General features: G+C 40.9%; 1 protein-coding gene across 6 annotated transcripts in view; it reads right to left on the reverse strand.

Moving 5' to 3' along the window:
• The window catches only part of LOC142097549 (ankyrin repeat and fibronectin type-III domain-containing protein 1-like), a 274,419-nt gene that overhangs the window by 66,653 nt on the left and 188,330 nt on the right, over positions 1-19,436 (reverse strand). The window lies entirely within an intron of this gene.

Genomic DNA, 19,436 nt, shown 5'->3' on the forward strand with positions numbered 1-19,436 from the left:
ATTTTTTCATGTCAAACAATATTAAAGTAAGACAAGTCGGGTGTGTAAACTTTGTTTCCTATAGAGTGCGCATGGACGCACAATATTTTGATGTCAGATTAAGAGGAACCCCATCTCTTTACTCTGTGCCAGCAGAGGACCACTCTCCTTCCACTATTTAACTCACAGTCTCTGGTTTTCACGCTTACCTCTATTCCCCTCCTCACACCATGCCCCTGTCACCTGGCAGCCCTGCCCTCACTTACACAATCACACCAGAGGACAGGTCACTGCCTCCCACAAGATCAGCACACTTATCCCCTGACATTATATGTGCTGCTGTGAGCATTCTGAATATCTGATTGGCTAGAGGTTATTTTACCCTCACCCACTTCAAAGCTGGTAACAAAAGATTGAACAGGAGATGTAAAATGATAACAGAGAGGTACTCTGACCCTAGTGAAACACACCTTGAAAAGAAAAACAAAGTTAAAATGACACAGTAGAACATTAAAAGTGGTAATATGGAAAATGTAACTGAATTGCAAGGGGCCACCTAGCCCCCCCGAGCTTTAGCTAATTAAGTTTAAATAAACTGTAGCCCTAATTTTAGAAGAATTTCGAAGTGTTTATACTATGTAGTAAACTAGAAAGATATAGTGATGCATTTCTATCTGTAACCCCCACTTCCCATGTTAAAAATCCAAACACAGATAATGGGACACACAGACATATATACTCATACCTCAAAACATTTAGAATCACAAAATTGGGACAAAATAAGCCCCGCCCTACTCCGCCCACATATGGGCAACTTTCTATAAAACTCCACTCACTTTTATTAAGGATGTCCCGCCCAAAAAAATCAGTAGATTTTGGAGGCATGCATATTGACATTCACAGAACAGAGATCACAAAGTAGTAAAATGTTTACCTGTCTGTGTCATGAGATGAATTGTGAGCAGGGCATGTGGAAGAAATATACAGGAGAACTTCACTCTGCAGAAAGGTTCCTAAATAGATCTTTCCCAGTTTCAGGTGAATTAACTTTCATCTTACAGTGTGTCTCTATTACTGCCTGAGATTTATCAGGCAGCAGTCATTCTGTAGTTATATGTTCAGGCTAGGCTGGATGCTGAAGTTACAGCTATAGTTCTGGAAGATCTGTGGTACAGATACTGAAATACCTTGGCAGGTTGAAGCATTGCAAGAAGAATTGTTTTCTCCTGGTGGGAAATTGCTGGAATGGGTCGTCGGATAACCTTTGTCTTCATTAAGCTCTGATCCTCTGTAGTAATATTTTCACCTTGAACAAACATTTTTTATTGTGATACTTTAAAACAATATCTACATTGTAGGTTTCCATAGAAAGGAGCTTTTACCAACCGGTATTTTGAAAAAAGTGCCAAAATTGTAACAACAAAGCCCAAATGATAATAATAAACCATCTATGTTTATTGATAACCACTGTCGTTTAAGTTATGAGCTTTCCATGTTGTTTTTGTAATGCATGAAGTATGTAAACATATGTGACACTTAAAGTCATTGTTCCAAATTAGTCAATTTAAGTTTAATTCTAGCGCTAGTTGTTTCCGCACACTTGTCGCATTGCAACGCACTTGAAAGTATATCTGTAGAACGCTAGCACTTTTCTAGCTGAAGAAGACCGAGCATTAAAAGTACCTGTCTGACACTACCATAAACCTATTTAAGCACAAAAAAGACAAATCCTTGTACCAAACGAGACAGTAAATATTTGCATTTTCGGGGCCGAAACAAAGGCGATGCGGCCGGTGCGACCGCACAGGGCGCAAAGCCGAGGGGGCTCCACGGCTGCATGCTATTTGCACTATACAACTATGTGCAACATGCCATGTACCAACTCCCGAGGGTCGGTCAGGAGCTGCAGCATGTACTCCCATCCCCGGCGCAGGGTCTGTGCGAGGGTGTAGCGGGACCCCCTCTCCCCCGACATCAGCACCTGGAGATCTGTTAAACCCACAGATGCACTGGCCCAACCGAAAACAGGAAACTGTACCAAATGATAAGCAAAAGTGGGATTAGGGCCATAAATCACAGGAATACCCACAAGATGTACTGGACCTAAGCAGTATAGGTAGTAGCTTAGCGTTGTATAGATAGATCACTTTTCAATTGGACAGGCTAAATGTCATCAGTCACATGACTGCTACTTTATAATTACATGCACGCTCGCCGTTATAGAGAGCGGGGCAGTGGCAGGATCTCCAGACATCCGCTGCTGGGAGCGGTGAGCACAAGCTGGAAATCAGGTCCAGTAATTGACAATTGGACTTTGGGTCCAGTGCCTGACATATTGTTTTGTTTCAATTTATTTCCTCCAACTAATAATGTGATGATCTTTCAAATGTTCACATTCATTTACTTCTTCTGTCTTGGTTGACAACATGATTTAAAATGATCAGCTCCTTTTCAGTACTGTAATGTGTATTCTCAAACTTTATGTCACTGTTCAGAAAATAATGAACGTAAACAGACCTTTACACACCCCCCATTCTGACATGAGTTCACTGTGTGAAATTCAACATTTGTTGCAGCATTTAGAAGTTTCTATGTGTGTTAAAAAATAAAATGACAATCAATGGTAGCGCTAATTATCATCTATCAGAACATTCAGCAAACATCTGCCATGTTTGAGGTGTTGTCAGATTAATGCCTTGTATAATTACTATAGAATACTGAGAGTGGAGCGCTGAACATTAAGGGCCTCATGACACAGTTAGTGTGTACTGCATGTGTGTGACTATCATGTACAAGGAGTCTGTGTACTGGGACTCTCAGTATAGGGAGCAGCGCCACCACCCCAGGGACATGAGTGGTTTGGGGATATCCTGATCTCACACACATGTGGAGAAGAGAGCTGTGATCTGGGATCTGAAGGCTGGTGCTCGGTACTTTTATATTTTATGTGACTGTATCTGTTATCAGTTATGTCCCAAAACTGCACAGAGGTTCTTGTGCTCTTTGTCAGTACCCGCCGCCTGTGATGCTGCCATTTACATTTATTATAGGGTCTGAATGAACTCCCTCTATGAGTAGTTGTAGTCACCACTGTATAGTGCAAGCTAGGCACTATAAAAATAATCAGTGGAGTTTATTTTGTTTTATTGAGCGGCCACTGACAATCAACCTTTCCTTCTTCTGTCTCCTTCATTACTTCTAATTAAGTAGAAAAACCTACCAGACCTCCACTTAACCATTTCATGATGTAGTATACCTCACCCTCTCTTATCCTCCATCTCTGCTTCTTGCCCTCAGATCCCCTTACCTTGGCTCACCCCCATGTGTCAAACATTTGTCTGCCCCTTTCCCTTTAGATTGTAAGCTCTAGTGAGCAGGGCCCTCTTCCCTCCTGTTCTCATTACCTATAACCTGTGCTCACCAGATACACTGCGCACCTCCTCCTCGGGCTCTCTGCCCATTGACTCCACTGCTCTATAGTCTGTGCACCTCTTTCAGTCGCTCTAATCCTGTTCGTTGCACCCCCACGCTAATGGGCACATGTTTCAGCCTGTACTGAATATACCCCCTTGCACCCCAGTAGCTGTGTTTGGGCAGCACGGTGGCTCAGTGGTTAGCACTTCTGCCTCACAACGCTGGGGTCATGACCAATTCCCGACCATGACCTTATCTGTGAGGAGCTTGTATGTTCTCCTCGTGTTTGCGTGGGTTACCTCCGGGTGCTCCAGTTTCCTCGCCCACTCCAAAAACATACTGGTAGGCTAATTGGCTGCAATCAAAATTGACCTTAGTCTCTCTGTGTGTGTGTATGTTAAGGAATTAAGACTGTAAGTTCCAATGGGGCAGGGACTGATGTAAGTGAGTTCTCTGTACAGCGCTGCGGAATCAGTGGCGCTATATAAATAAATGGTGATGATGATGATAGTAGTGTTACACCATGTACTGTATTGTTGTTATATTGGGCTGAATCTAGGGCAGTGTGACCTCCCAGGGTGCATTGCCAAGCGTTTGTAATGGCTGGGAAAGAACTCCTACACCTAACAAGATAGGGGGGCGGGGAGGGAGGAGTCGCTGTTGCGCTTTCTCGCCCAGGGCACTAAAATTTCTAGTTACGTCTCTGTGCATTTAACTGACACAATGAAGTGGTTGAGAAACATTTACACGCGTTTCTGCTCACGCTTGGCTTGAACAAGATAACTTCCTGTTTTGTCACAGATGCATGTTTAAAAAATCCGGATTGATATACGTTCCGATGCATTCTAACTTGATACTTACAAAAAAGACCTGCTGGAACACAATACAAATAAACTCTAGTGGTTATGGTAATACCAGAAACAATGGGTTGCAGTAAAAGGCGCATGGTGTGGAGCACAAGAGGTGGTCTGGCGGGCAGAATGTGGCTGCCAGTTGCATACCCCTAATGAATCAATTGGGGTGGGATGTATTTCCAAGGAAAAAGTGTAAGTGGAATTAACTTTCAATATAATAACAAAGAGGCTAGAAAATAATTCTTTGTATGTAGGTCCATCGGCACTCAGGGGACCATTGCCATGTTATATATTTCCATAATCCTACTAGTTAATCTTCTGCAGTCTGATATCACACATGAGCGATAATGCCCTATAGTTGTATAGAGGTAATCACTTATCACATAATGCACAAGGCTCTGCCTGTTCCTTTGCTCTGACCAGGGCCAAGGTTAAAAAGTAATGAATGTTTATACTAAAATTGCACACCAAGTTAACAGAAAAGAAATAAATGCAGCATACATGTACACGGCGGTGGGAGATCTCCTCACAGCGCATATCTTTTTCTACTTGATGATAGATGCACTTTAAAATAAGCATGGGTCAGAGACTGGCAGCTATCCACACTCTGGTGGAGCATCATGGGAGGTAGCCCAGCAGCAGCTGAAATCAGGTTTGTGTTTTCTCATGTGTGCGGTACTGTCTGTGCGGACTAATCACAAACTGCTTGTATAAAGTGCTAGCAATATGTCCTTGAAATGTTTATTTTTTTAAATGATTAATCTTTCAATCTCTCTCCTCACTTATGTTACAGTCATTTTGTACAAACAAGAGGAAGGAGACAGATTAAATCTCATAGTAATTTGAAATTAAGGGTAGTCCCTGAATGTGGCTTTGGGGAAAATTTGACTAAAAATACAATTTTTATTTAACTCCTTCATGACTGACAGCTTTTAGGACCTTGTCGTAACCTACCGAATGAGCCCCATTTCCGTTCGTACCAACCTTTGGCTTAAAAATAGAGTAGAGCTGTGTGAAATATGTGTCATTGTAGTAACATGTTTAAATGTATGAAACGGAACATTTTGCACACACAGTACAGTGTCTTCTACAGCAGGGACTCCTCACCTCTAGTAGGCACGAGCTATGGCATTATATAGAGGAATTCCCACATTATTCCATGATTGTTCCCATAGGTTTTTTCATGCAATTAGAGCAACCATGTGAATTTGTTTATGGGTGTACGTCACGGAACCTCTGACTAATTTAAGGGCAGTACCAACCAAAGGTATATTATTTAGGTTTAAATAGCTTCTACCATGCAAAGCACACAAATACTGCAGTGATCCTCCTTCTGTTATCACCATCTCAGGAGAGAAATTCAAAGAAGAAATACTTTATAATGTAAATAATTGGCAATTCTTTTAACATGCTTTTTATAATTTTTAAAACATTTTATCTATTTTTAAACATTTTGTTTTCACTTAGTGACCTTCTCTGAATGCAGTAAATGTGGACAGAAACTTCTACCAGTAAGTATTTCATGCAGTACTGCAGCACTAAGGATACATGCTGCATTTCATGCAGTACTGCAACACTAAGGATACATGCTGCATTTCATGCAGTACTGCAACACTAAGGATTCATGATGCATTTACTGCAGCACTAAGGATGCACGCTGCACTTCATGTAGCACTGCAGCACTAAGGATACATGCTGCATTTCCTGCAGTACCAAGGATGCACACTGCATTTGCTGCAGCACTTCAGCACTAAGGATACACACTGCATTTCCTGCAGCACTAAGGGCACAAGCTGCATTACTGTAGCACTAATGATATAGGATGCATTTCCTGCAGCACTAAGGGTACAAGCTGCATTTAATGCATTACTGTAGCACTAAGGATACAAGATGCATTTTCTGCTGCACTAAGGATACATGATGCATTTCCTGCTGCACTAAGGATACATGCTGCATTACCTGCAGCACTAGTACACACGCTGCATTCGGTGCAGCACTAAGGATACATGCTGCATTTCATGTAGTATGGCAGTGATGATGATACACACTGCATGTCATGCAGTTCTGTAGCAGTAATGATATACACTGCATTCCATGCCGTAATGCAGCACTAATGATACACACTGCATTTCATGCAGTACTGCAATGATAATGATACACACTGCATTTCATGAAGTACTGCAGTGATAAGGATACACACTGCATTTCATGAAGTACTGCTGTGATAATGATACACACTGCATTTCATACAGTACTGCAATGATAATGATACACACTGCATTTCATGCAGTACTGCAATGATAATGATACACACTGCATTTCATGAAGTACTGCAATGATAATGATACACGCTGCATTTCATGCAGTACTGCAATGATAGTGATACACGCTGCATCTCATGCAGTGATAATAACACTGCATGTCAAGTACATGTTGCACCGATGAAATTGTCTGCTTTTGTTGACTGTTAACATACGGTTTCATTTATTTTGTGTCATTTTTCATTACTATAAAAAGCATAATGTATTCTCAGGTATCTATAGTAATATAAACACAAAGCTAAAAGATGATTCCTACATAATGGGGAAAGTCCAGCTAAAGACATGTTTTCCTCTATGCTGTGCTGCTCTCCTTGGGTTCTCTTCAGCCCTCCACAGCCACCTTCATACAGCTGCTATGAGCAGATTACTCCTGTTCCAGCATCTGTCCTCGGAAGTCTAGTTGTTCCCAAAATAACCACTAACTATTCATGAACCCTTTCCCTGCCCTTGCAATGCTGCTTCTAGGTAGTCAACCAAGGACATACAGGTAGCAGACCCAAAAAATGAAGACTCCAGTATTAATTCACTTAGTGGGACTTTGGGCCCCAATGTGACCTGAGTCTACCAATGTCTGGATTCTGCAGGAGCGAAGCAGCACCATTCTTCTGCAACAATACCACTTAGGTGATCCCTTGTTGATAGTGGAAAATGCTGAATTAGGTGTCACTCCAGAATATATGCTCGACTGAGTTTCATGCTCATCATACCATAGGGCGACCACATGTGCACTGTGTCATACTGGAAGACACTCCTCCCATCAGGACAGAAATGCTGCGACACTGGATGGAACTCAATACTACTTGTTGCAGTTACCATTGGCTTTGCCTTCTAAGGTAATGACTGCACTCACACCACACCAGTAAAGTGCTCCCCATAACATTACAGAACCCCCAGAACACGTCACTGTTAGTAACAAGCACTGAGGACTGTAGTGTTCTCTAGACTGGACTCTTTAAGAAGGTGGTGAAGGAGGATTCATCTGATCATGTCACCTTCCCCAATGCCTGTGGTCCATACATTGATAACTGAGTTGGGGAGTTTATGCCTCGCATCCCGATCATGGTATCCTGCTCTGTGGAGTTCTCGCCATAACATTTGTTATTAAACTGGCTGCTTGCATCACAGGTTGTAAATTGTCATTCGATCCTCACTTGCTCGCCTGCTTTGCCTTGCACTTCCAATTAATACATTTTCGGCAGCCCTACATGCAGTCATCACCTTAGACATTTGTAAAAAAAACATTATCACGCTTAGCTGACTTAGTCATTGAAACTCCTGGTTTACTGCATCCTCTTTTTCCTAGTGGAATGCATTGTCATTTTGTTAAAAAAAAATAAAGAAAATAAAGTTCAGCTCCTGCCCCATGTGGAATGGAATCGCCCCCTGCCCTTGTCCAGACCCCCGGCATATTCAGTCCCAAAATTACCACTATTACCCTGGTGCTGCCCACCTTGAAGAGCAGTACATTGGTAATCTTGTTCTAGCAATAAATGCCAAGTGTGAGCATCGCTGACGCTAGGGAGGTCCCAGAATCCCCAAGATCTCCCCCTCCTGCTTGCTGATACCCGCAATAAATGGCTATCGATAGATCAACGTGCTCTACATACTGCACCTGTAGAGGATTCTGGGGGATGGAGGGGTGTGTCCCCACAGACGGCCGTGGTGTCTGCAGGAAGTCCCAGAAACAAAACAACAAAGGGCCTTTTACCTCTTTAGTGAGGGGTGCAGTTCTCAGTAAAAAAACAAACAACAGTAAATACATCAATGGTTGGTAGTCTGTGGCTTTCACCTACTTCTGAATTAATGCCACAATGGTCTGTGTATTAAACCAGTGTCAACTGCGATACAGGAGAAAGCCCTGGCTGGTATTAGCGGTGGTGATCAGGGCGATGCAGAGTCTAATGCACCCCCGTATTCACCAGGAACCCCCGCAAGGGAGTAATGGCTTTGCTCCAAAGGGTGCACAGGTTACTGTTCTACGAGACCTACTGTGCTACCCCACCACTGCGCTGGTGGAGTAGAACAGTAGGATACAGTAGCACAAGTTGCACACTGGAGTAGATGGAAAACCATTACTCTGTCACCCTAGTGGTGCCGGAGACTTTTATTTCTGTAAGTAGGATAGCCCTGATTGGGCAGAAGAGATTCGACAGTCAGACGCAGCTGACAACCGACAGGTGAGCTAAGGAGCGTTCCGCTGACTAATAATGGGATATGGCTTAACCTGCCATTGCGCTGCAGAGCGACGGCTCCAAAAGAGAGGAATCGCCCCATTGCTAGGCTCTGAGACGGGAGTGCCCAGAAGAGACAGACAGCCATCTCCGGCACATTGTGAAATTTCCTTAATGTCCTGATTCATTAAGAAAAGTAAGGCAAAAAACTGTGTTACAATGCAAGGGGTGCAAATTAGTTTATTATGATAAATACTGGCTGTTTTTTCATGTAGCACACAAATACTTCATAGTTTTATTTTTACACTGAAATTTAAAGTTGATCTAGGTAGGACATGTCTTACCCCAACTATAAATCTAAATTTACCTCCCCTCCAATGTAACATGGTTTTGCCAAGGTGCAATGTTACTCCTTTTTTTTTGTTTTACTTTCCTAAATGAATCAGGCCCACTGTATATACTGTCCCGTCCTTTAAGATTGAAACTGGTTATAAACACTTGGGGGTAAACTGTCCCAGTGCTTTGCTGTCATTTGTTAAAATGGCAATTTTATTAAAGACAAAGCACCGAGAATTGGTGGTTCAACGGAACCGCCGCTTATTAAATATACGCCTTGGTCTTATTTGTTTCATATTTTGAGCATTAAACTATGCCCAAATATATTTTATTTTTTACTTCTTAATTTATGCATTATAACATAAGACAGAACGCAAAATTGAGTTCAAATAGGATACAAATGAGATATTATTGGACAGCTGATTTTGTCCAATTTTAAAAAAAAAATCACACTCAGTTTGCAAATAGGAATGCACTAACAGGAACCAGGATTAAATGGATATATACCACACTCTTGAGACTTGGCCTGGCAACCTAAAATGCAAAATATCAACAGAATAAAGGGTTAAATGTCTCTACATCATGTCATCGTGTCATATGCAGAAAACATTGACTTTCAAAACTGACATTCTGATTTAAATGTATTGTAGATTGCTGTTATAACTGTGAATTTAGCAGCAGGCAACCAAGATAATAATAATGTCCACTTAGTGTTCCAATTATTTCAGGCTCGTCTATTGTTGGCCATGAGACCTGCTCAATTAAAAGGTTTACAGGGCCCCCCATTGTCTGTTACATTTCACTGTCATCTACAGAGGGCTTGGTATTTGTTCATTGTCAGCCAAACTTGCTGAATGAGTTAGATTCAATATATGGCGCACCATGTAGATTTGGCCATATTTATGCCACAGTCTATGTGCTGGTGTAAAAGTATACTATTTTTTACTGGCGACATTCTTGCTAGGTAATCCAATTTGCATATGCCAGGCTGGCCAACCTGTGACTCTCCAGGAATTGTGAAACTACAAGTCCCCTGACAACTACAAGGCATGGAATATGCATTAAACTATGTTGTTGACTTAAGAGTGCTGATTTTAAGTAGTATACGGATGGGTGCACACTACAAGAAAATTCTAACTATGGGATAGAACAGGGAAAAATAAAAGTCCCGATCAGCATGCTGATTCATGTGTACACACTATACCGGTTGTACACGATTTACCTTCAGATCTGTGCTCTTCATCTGTCATAACCATTGGCTGCAACTCAGAGGGACGCGAGCCCCAATGTTGCTTCAGGAGATACCCTGCGTAGTTGGACATCCAAGTGGGTATAGATAACAATACCCCCTTTCTGGTTAGGGATAAGTAGCTTCTTCAGTTAGAATGGTCATTATAGATAAGAGAAGATTCATATCCCTCTTAGTGTTTATTAAATTTATATCAAATCCTTTTACCCCAGTATTTACACCCCCGCCTGTCAGCTAGTGGACCAGCATCATATGCTGCCCTCTTCGCCCACCTCCCGGGCAGATCTGATCAGAGCTCGGGCTGCCTCTTTGAAGCTGTAGATGGTCTCCCTATAGCCGGACTGGAGGTGCACTTCTATCTCTGTGGCACCACGGTATGAACCAGCGCTGAAAGGTGAGCCCAAGTCCAATGCTGCTTCCCACTTATAACTAAATTGTCGTTCCAATTCTGCAGTGTGCATACACACTGCAGAATTGGAACAACATTGTTCCATCATTGAACAAAATTTTTAGTTAAAAATTTTGATCAACGATTTCATGTGCTTTGGAACAATAATTGTTCCTCTCTGCAGCGTCCACACTACTGTATTATCGGGCCAACTAGTCGTTTTTCATCTGGTTGGCCCAATAATTGTCTGAAAACACAGCAGTGTGTACCCTGCCTTAGTCATGGTTAGTCTAGGTGTGGTGATGTTCATGTTCTTTAGGGTGTGTCTGTGACGCAGGTGTTAGAGTGCTTTTGGAGCATCAGTGTACTGTTTGGAATGTACATTCAAATTGCTGTGGATGGAGTGCAGCTTTGCAATAAAAATATGAATATGGTGTGAATTAATCTGTGCTATACTGATCTTCTAAAAAGTATTATATTTTATAATATGCACATTTATATTAGTAGGACTCTAGCTGATCAATTTCAGGTATACTGATTATTAACATTATTAACATTTATGAAACATTTTACATATTGGCCATACAGAAAAAGTGATGTCACTTTAATCAGACAGTGTTATGTCCCATTGCCCAAAGTTGCTTTGAATTGCACCTGTTTTAAAACCAACTCCATCCACAAGTCAAACCAAGGGTTGTAATTAGAATGTGTTGTAATCTTAACATGTGCGACTTATGTGCCTTACAGTATATTTGATTACTTTGCACTTAGTGGCTAGTTTTCTGCATCACTAAGCCCCAGGATTTACCACCTTACCTGCGCACAATGCCGTGGCTAGCAGCCTGTGTTTGTGTGACCTATTTAGTGAGGATACTTTTGACCTTGTACAGGATGTCAGGTCAAGAGATTGCCTTAATTGTTCATCTACAGTCACTGGCTTCTCTGTTTAGCCGTACAGTACTTCCATTACCTTAATGAGCCATGTTCAGAAAATCCACCTGCTCCCGGTCACTGTTCTGCTACCTGGCCCTGAATTTACAGCTTCTGATTTGATTCTAGATTTGCTTCTGTGACTCCCTGACCCTGGATTTCAACTCACCGTTTTTGCCTGTCATTATTCACAAACTGAACCTGTTTCTCTCTGGGCTTTAAGAGATAACTGCAACCCAGACCACCTAACTCAGCAATTTCAAAACGTCCTAGTAGTCTATGGAACAAACATAAAGTAATTCTCTGCTACGATCTGAACTGTGCTGCACTAAACGTCTGCCATCCTCGGCCTATATAATTGACGCTCCTTGGGCAATCCACAATACATTTGCACTGGAAGCTTGATCGAAATCATGAAATCTAAGAACTTTAATAAGAGATTGATAATGCATTCTCCTCCAAAATTTGGGCATCCTCCTACCCTCTGTAGTGTACACTCCTCTATCCCGCCAGGTATACTTTGAAATACAGCTAACCATTGGCTGCTCGCAGCTTTAATGCACTAAATCATGGCTTGAAAGTGGCAAAATCATCATTCAAAGTAACACCGTCCCTTAACTAAATTCATCATGACCAGATTGCTCTTGAGCAGTAATTGAGAGTATTTTCTTTATTTGTCATCATATTCTAAAGTCATAATTAAATGTCTACTTACTAAACTTGTTGTGTAACCTTTATTTAAAATCCTAAAGCTAACAAAAGTACATGTACTAATCTGTAATGCAGGACCTCGCTCACATTCAGAATTCCAGTTGTGCTACTGGTCTGGGAAGATCTGATGGAACTGTCAATCTCTGGTTCATTTTGCCAAAATGTTGTGGTTATTTGGGTGTCATGTACACTGTGTTAACATCCCTTGAAGTATTTTTATTTCTGAATAATTAGTACCCATCTTTAGCCATGACACAAGTATTGCTGCTTCCTGTACTGCAAAACTGCTGACAATAAATATATGCAGCATTTTCCCTCCATTCCCGTGAGCATGCCTGAGGGATCTATTCACTGTATGAAGGATAAGAACATTTGTCAGCGTTCACCACTTAAGTGTTACTAGTTAACCTTTTGTCTTCCAGAGACACCCACATCACACAGAACACCACACTGATTTAATGATATGCAAAATTAAATATCTGGTACAAATAAAAAAATGATAACAATTAGAATAAGAACAACTAGTTTATTGTAACTACCGTTCTTTATTTTGTTTCTTATTCAGTTCAGTTGATTTCATGTGGGAGTTTCAGATGAAAATATATCCGCTTTCCAAGTAGGATAATACACATGTTGTATAAATCATTTCTTTGCCCTATTTCTGGAGATTTTAGGGCAACAGGAATCTGATTTAAACATGTAACTTGACCTAAAAACCTGTTTTAAGATATATGAATGGACATGTAGCTTTTTAACCTCAATCACTGTGTAACTAGAGCACACTAGACACATGCTAATTAGATCCTCATACAGCGCCAGTCACCAGCCTTTTATAACGCTCTATGCATTCTATATGTGGTATGTTTGCATTATTTGCCAGCCTTTCCGGACCCAGGTGTTACACTTAAACAGTGCATTGACTGCTGTAGAGTCTGGATACAGTTTCATTGCACCACACAGGCACGGGGGGGATTAAGTATTGCAATGCTTCCTGGTGGCAGGCAGGGGAGTCAACATACGCTGCTGTAACTGTCTCCCTAGAGTCTTCAGAAGTTCTAGGCCCCGGGCAGCGGATTGTAGAACAATAACATGTTCTGTTGTCAAAACACTTGGATGATTTTGTTGTTTGGGGCAAAACGTGAGGAGCTGTTGAGAGAGGTTCTTTTCAACTGTTCCTAGCAGCACTTACAGAAACACAGCAAGCTCATCCTGTAATGAACTTGGGAAGGTAAAAGGGATGTGTGCATTCAGAGAAACAAGGAGGTTGTCACTTAAGTACAGTTACAGTATGAGTTGTTGTGCAATAATAGTGTATATCTACCACAGACACACAGCTGTAGGTAATAATTATGTTGCACACAATAAGAATGAAGCGCAGAGTACTAGGAGTAGTTAAAAGAAAATATACTCTAATTATTTTAAGCAGCAAAAATATAACAGGAACCTACCAGTCACTTTGCAACTTCAAGACGCCACAAGAGCGACACCTAATTAGGCAGCATATCCTTCTCTCAGTGCAGTCACAGGCGTTGGGCATTACTGCGCTTTATGTTTATTTCTACTAATCTGATGTTTTATCGATTGAATTTTAGCTGTTGTGCATTTTTTTTGCTTTGTCCTTTGATTTTTAAAGTTTTCACACTTATTTTCGCTACATATATTTATATACTAATCAGACCTACATGCACCAGTGTTTTCATATTAAAGGACATACCCGCCAACACTCCCAGTTGCAAAATCTACCCAAACCATACCTATTTTGTAAAACAGCACCCCCCCTTACTGAACTGAATAACCACCCAATATGTTCATACATTATTTGCCAGTCTTTCTGTACCCAGAATTAAAATGTAAAAGTGTATATACTTATACCACACAGTACAGTTTAGATGTGACATGACAATGTTAGCAGTATATTATAAAGTCACATTACCCTATTTGTACATAATATAAGAATGTAGTGTAGTGTCATATACATAAGAGAGCATATTGTCTCGAGTTATTAATAAATGCGAAAGTCACATCTTCTGTATGTAAAATATAATTAAATACAAACACCTCCACATCTGTTGCGTAGACCTTTATAATTCAAATGGGAATCTTCCTTCTGCAGTAGTCCAAAAGGGAATGTCAACTAAATAATGGGAATGGACAGGCGTGGCTTGACATAATATAGCCTTGCGGCTGATGATTTCAGTACTATCAGCAAGAGGGATCTATACGCAATCAGCCAATCAGAAGCAACTAGCTAGTGCTGCATATAGTCACCATCATCATTTGCCTATCGTTGCACCAACCCCTCCAGCTGGATGCATCTATGTCTAAGTATGTTGCAATCACATGAACACGCTTAACTGTACTCAGTTTAAACATGCCCGTCCCTGTTCTGCCTCTCTAGGCGTAGAGGGACCTAAGCCAACGATACACAAAAGTCCACATATGGATGTACGTTTTTGTGTGTGAATGTGCAGCACGGAAATGCATCTCTAGGGCAGCACAGTGGCCTAGTGGTTAGCACATCTGCCTCACAGCACTGGGGTCATGAGTTCGATTCCCGACCATGGCCTTATCTGTGTGGAGTTTGTATGTTCTCCCTGTGTTTGCGTGGGTTTCCTCCGGGTGCTCCGGTTTCCTCCCACACTCCAAAAACATACTGGTAGGTTAATTGGCTGCAATCAAAAATTGACCCTAGTCTCTGTCTGTCTCCCTCTCTGTCTGTCTTTGTGTGAGTGTGTGTATATATTAGGGAATTTAGACTGTAAGCTCCAATGGGGCAGGGACTGATGTGAATGAGTTCTCTGTACAGCGCTGCGGAATTAGTGGCGCTATATAAATAAATGATGATGATGATGATGATCTCTTCCACAAATAAAATGCCATACTTTCAACTCTAAGTGATCCCCGGTACGAGCAGCACAATGTAACGTTCTATGCCAGAGACAGTGTGTGTACAGCTCCTAAATTCTATGTACAGGGAATCACATCTCTGCCAACTGCTGTTGTCCTTTTACTTTCAAAAAGAGCTCAATTTTCAGTTAGGAGCAAACCCAGATAAATGGTGCCAATCTGTACTTCTATAAACCATGTTGCAATGCAAGGGGTATAAAAGCTGCTAGGGGTGCATGCCTACGCATGTGGTGCACAAATACTGGGCAGCGTTACTTTATCACCGTGATTTAGAGATGAGATAGGATGCCCCACCACCTAGCTTCAAATCTAAACCATGCCACACAACATGGTATTGCCAAGGTGCAGCATTACACTCTCTAGCTGGATTGACTCTACCTGAGGGCTACAGTGCTCAAGTACATCTCTTCACCCCATGGGGACTTCAATTCTTAGCTGCTTTGATCTTTAACGACGTTATAAAAAATGATGCTCACTTTACCTATGATTTTTCAAGATGAAAATGTTAACAAATAACACAAATGTGATATAACTCTTGTAATTACATTTTCTTTCTGTTTCCCTGAGCCAGAGTGACAATGTTCCTTGTTAGCTGTAATTTGTCACAAATACCCCCCTGCCTTTTGTGTATATGGTTGCCTCCTAATTTTCATATATATATTTTTTTAATTGGGCAGGCATCCCGCACACGAGAAGACGGAGTCATGCTACATGGAGGTATGCCCATGTCACACTAATCCAAGCACCCTTCCCTAAAACATCCCTACAATGCCGTGTGCACATGTCATCATGTCACAATAGTGGCACACATCTCTCAACCGTCCAAGAACAGGGACAAAAGTCTTTGTCATTGACTGTAGCGGGCGGGAAATACTTAAAAGTTTTATTTTTACACTTAAAAGTTGATCTAGGACATGCCTTACCCCAACTATAAATCTATAAATCTGTCCTCACATTTTAAATTTACCTCTCTGACAAATGCAACATGGTTTTTGCCAAGGTACAAAGTTACTCTTTTTTTTTTTTTTGCTTTACTTTCTTTAATGAATCAGGCCCAGAATGTCTATCGAATCTGTCTCTTGCATAAAATGCCCCTTGCATATTGGAAGAAAGAGATAAAAAAAAAAAGAAAGATAATAAACAACATTTTGCAATAATGTCTAGCACGATATACATGTAACATGTGATGTACTATTATCATCATTACCATTTATTTATATAGCGCTGTACAGAGAACTCATTCACATCAGTCCCTGCCCCATTGAAGCTTACAGTCTAAATTCCCTAAAATACACACACCGAGAGATAGAGACTATGGTCAACTTTAATAGCAGTCAATTAACCTACTAGTATGTTTTTGGAGTGTGGGAGGAAACTGGAGCACGGGGAGAACATACAAACTTCACACAGATAAGGCCATGGTCGGGAATTGAACTCATGACCCCAGCGCTGTGAGGCAGAAGTGCTAAGCACTATGCCACCGTACTGCCCTATTACATGCATTCTCTAAATAGGCCACATATCCTAGGTGCGGGCTAGATTTACTGTGTGTCCCTGATTCACCTCTTTAATCGGAGGGGGCCGGAAGTCTTACTGCACCTTTGCAGTGAAATAAAGCAGACTTTTTTCGGCCCACAGTTAGACATACTCCCAACACTAAGATCTTTTAACGACCACAAAACCTCGGAGGCAAGTTGCTTTATATAAAAGAAAGAGCTGCTAATAAATCACATGTATAACTTCAAGAGATATTGAAAATGATCAGAATTAATGAAATAAGGTTTTCATTATGGAGGCAGAAATTTTTCCAATGCACACCAGAGAACATGACAGCGGAGCCCATTAAAATACACTGCCGTCAGTCGATAGGCGTGTACAATATTTTCCAGTGATATTACATTCAATGTTCTATAGTGTAACTAATGTCAGGCTATGGGGACAGCTACATACCTATTTGTATGAATGTAAAAGATGTCATCTCCCATTGGACATATTTGCATTTTGGGTCTAGTACGCCTTTAACGAAAGCAAAACGTTTCAAGTGGCAAATGGCCAGAGTATCAGCTAAGCATCAAATAGCCTAATAATTGCACCAAAACCCCGTCCACATAGCTGAATGCTGAATCTCACAGCAATGCTTAGCTGATTTTTAATACGCCACCCAAACATAATACAACCTTATATATATTAACAATTCAAGTGGTGCCAGGACTGAAAGCAAGCTTTTTTTTATTTCAGCCTGGGAAAGCTGATTTTCTGAAGGAGCCCAGACAGTGATGACGGGGGAAGCCATGCCGAGATGCGGTTACACAGGCTTGGCAACTACAGCCTTGATGAATTTAATTTTATGGAGCAACGTGAACCTCCCTTGATACCGACCACACAGCCTGAAAGGAGCACAGGGCAGAGAGAGGGAGAGGTGATCTGGGCTGTGAGGTGGGACCTGTGTAGGGGAAGACAGACTGCAATCTCTCCATCTCGCTGCCTCCTAGGACCAGTATATAGTGATACGTATTGGAGTCAGTTCCAATTATGCCACACGTGTACTAATTACACCAAAACTATACCCACCTAAGGCGCAAAATCTACTTTATTAAGTCATGCTACGGAAGATGCACAGAAGTGAATCCTTTACTTGTGGGAGAACCTAAAAAATATAAAATGCCATCTATCAAGAATTTCACAAATAAAATAAAAACAAACATATTGTTATGAAATCGTATGCAAAAATGTCCTCAATACACTATACTCTGCATGGCAAGAAGTAGGATCTTTCGCTTCCTGAGCATCACTGTGGAATAAATTAACAGATCAAGTAAATGTAGCGTCAAAGCATGTAACAAAACACATCTGCCAGGATAAAAGGACAAATAAAATGAACGTAACGGCAGACAAATTATACAAGGCAAGACACAAAATAAAATCTACTCTATTATAGAGGGATGTGATCGGGTGAGCCAGTGTTACAGTCTAACAAATCTCAAAGCGAGCATAAGCGCAAAAGGAGAGGTAGTGCCGTAACGCTAAATTGATTAAAGTTTGATGCATATTCATGTAATTCCAGGAATGTGTCATACAGTAGCCAGATCACTTAGTGATAATACCTGCCGTGCTTCTCGAAAATTACGGTATCTTCAGAGGCATATAATACAACTAAGCAAATAGGTGTACTTAAACCACTGCTAGCCAATCAGAATACAAGACTATTATCCAATTCAAACCCAAAGTTTAGTGAAAAAGAGCTGAGTTGAATGAATACAAAGTGCCATTCAAACTAGCAGGTCATACATAACAAAAAACATTGATATGAAAAATATACATTAAAGTACACACAAAACAAATAAGCAATACAAAATATAATCACAGGTAAAAAAGGCTTACGTGTCAAAAAAACCCAACCCAAAATAAAGAAATTAGATTAATAAAGTAAAAACTATATGAATAAATCGATAGTTTAGGATTACGCTATGTATAATGATCATTCATATAGCCCAAAAGTGATCTAATAACATAGTATATTAAATCAAATTGATTATTAAACATAACTGGGAATTCAATTCAATGTAAGGTCCTGTCAGAGCCCCACGTGATGTGTGCCTGCACGTACTTCCGGGTGCTACGGCAAAAATCATTAATGTTTTAGTGCCATAACATCCCGCTGAGACTCATCAAGCGATTCTCCGCCTGGACTTGTTAATATTTGAACCTCCTCTCGCCCATAGACTGAGTATAATAAAAAATTAACTCCCAATAAAAAATCCATAAAATAAAAATGATACTTAAGGAGAACACTGTTAAAACTATCACACAGAAAATTAATATTGATCTCTAGATATAAATGCCAATATGTTCTATTCCAGTCTAAAATATTGTGGATTACAGAACTGATGTGAAACAAAAATGTTGCGTTACTGAATCATCCAGGAACGCTGATATTTTGTGTAAAATCGCACTGCGCCTTCCCAGAACCGGACCACACACCAGTGAGCACAGCACCATCCAGTTTATCTTGGAGTGCAAAGGACCCTTACTACAACCTACGATTTCAGTGGAGAAACATTGAGGGAACTGGGCGTATGCATGTGGTCAATGTACTGTAAGGGTCAAGATCGAGTGCACGCAGCAGTGTCTGATTCAAGCTTTGGGCCCAGCTACAGGTTTGGTGTAAGTGCCGAT

This window comes from Mixophyes fleayi, chromosome 7 (genome assembly GCF_038048845.1).
Source record: "Mixophyes fleayi isolate aMixFle1 chromosome 7, aMixFle1.hap1, whole genome shotgun sequence".
Lineage (NCBI taxonomy): Eukaryota > Metazoa > Chordata > Amphibia > Anura > Limnodynastidae > Mixophyes > Mixophyes fleayi.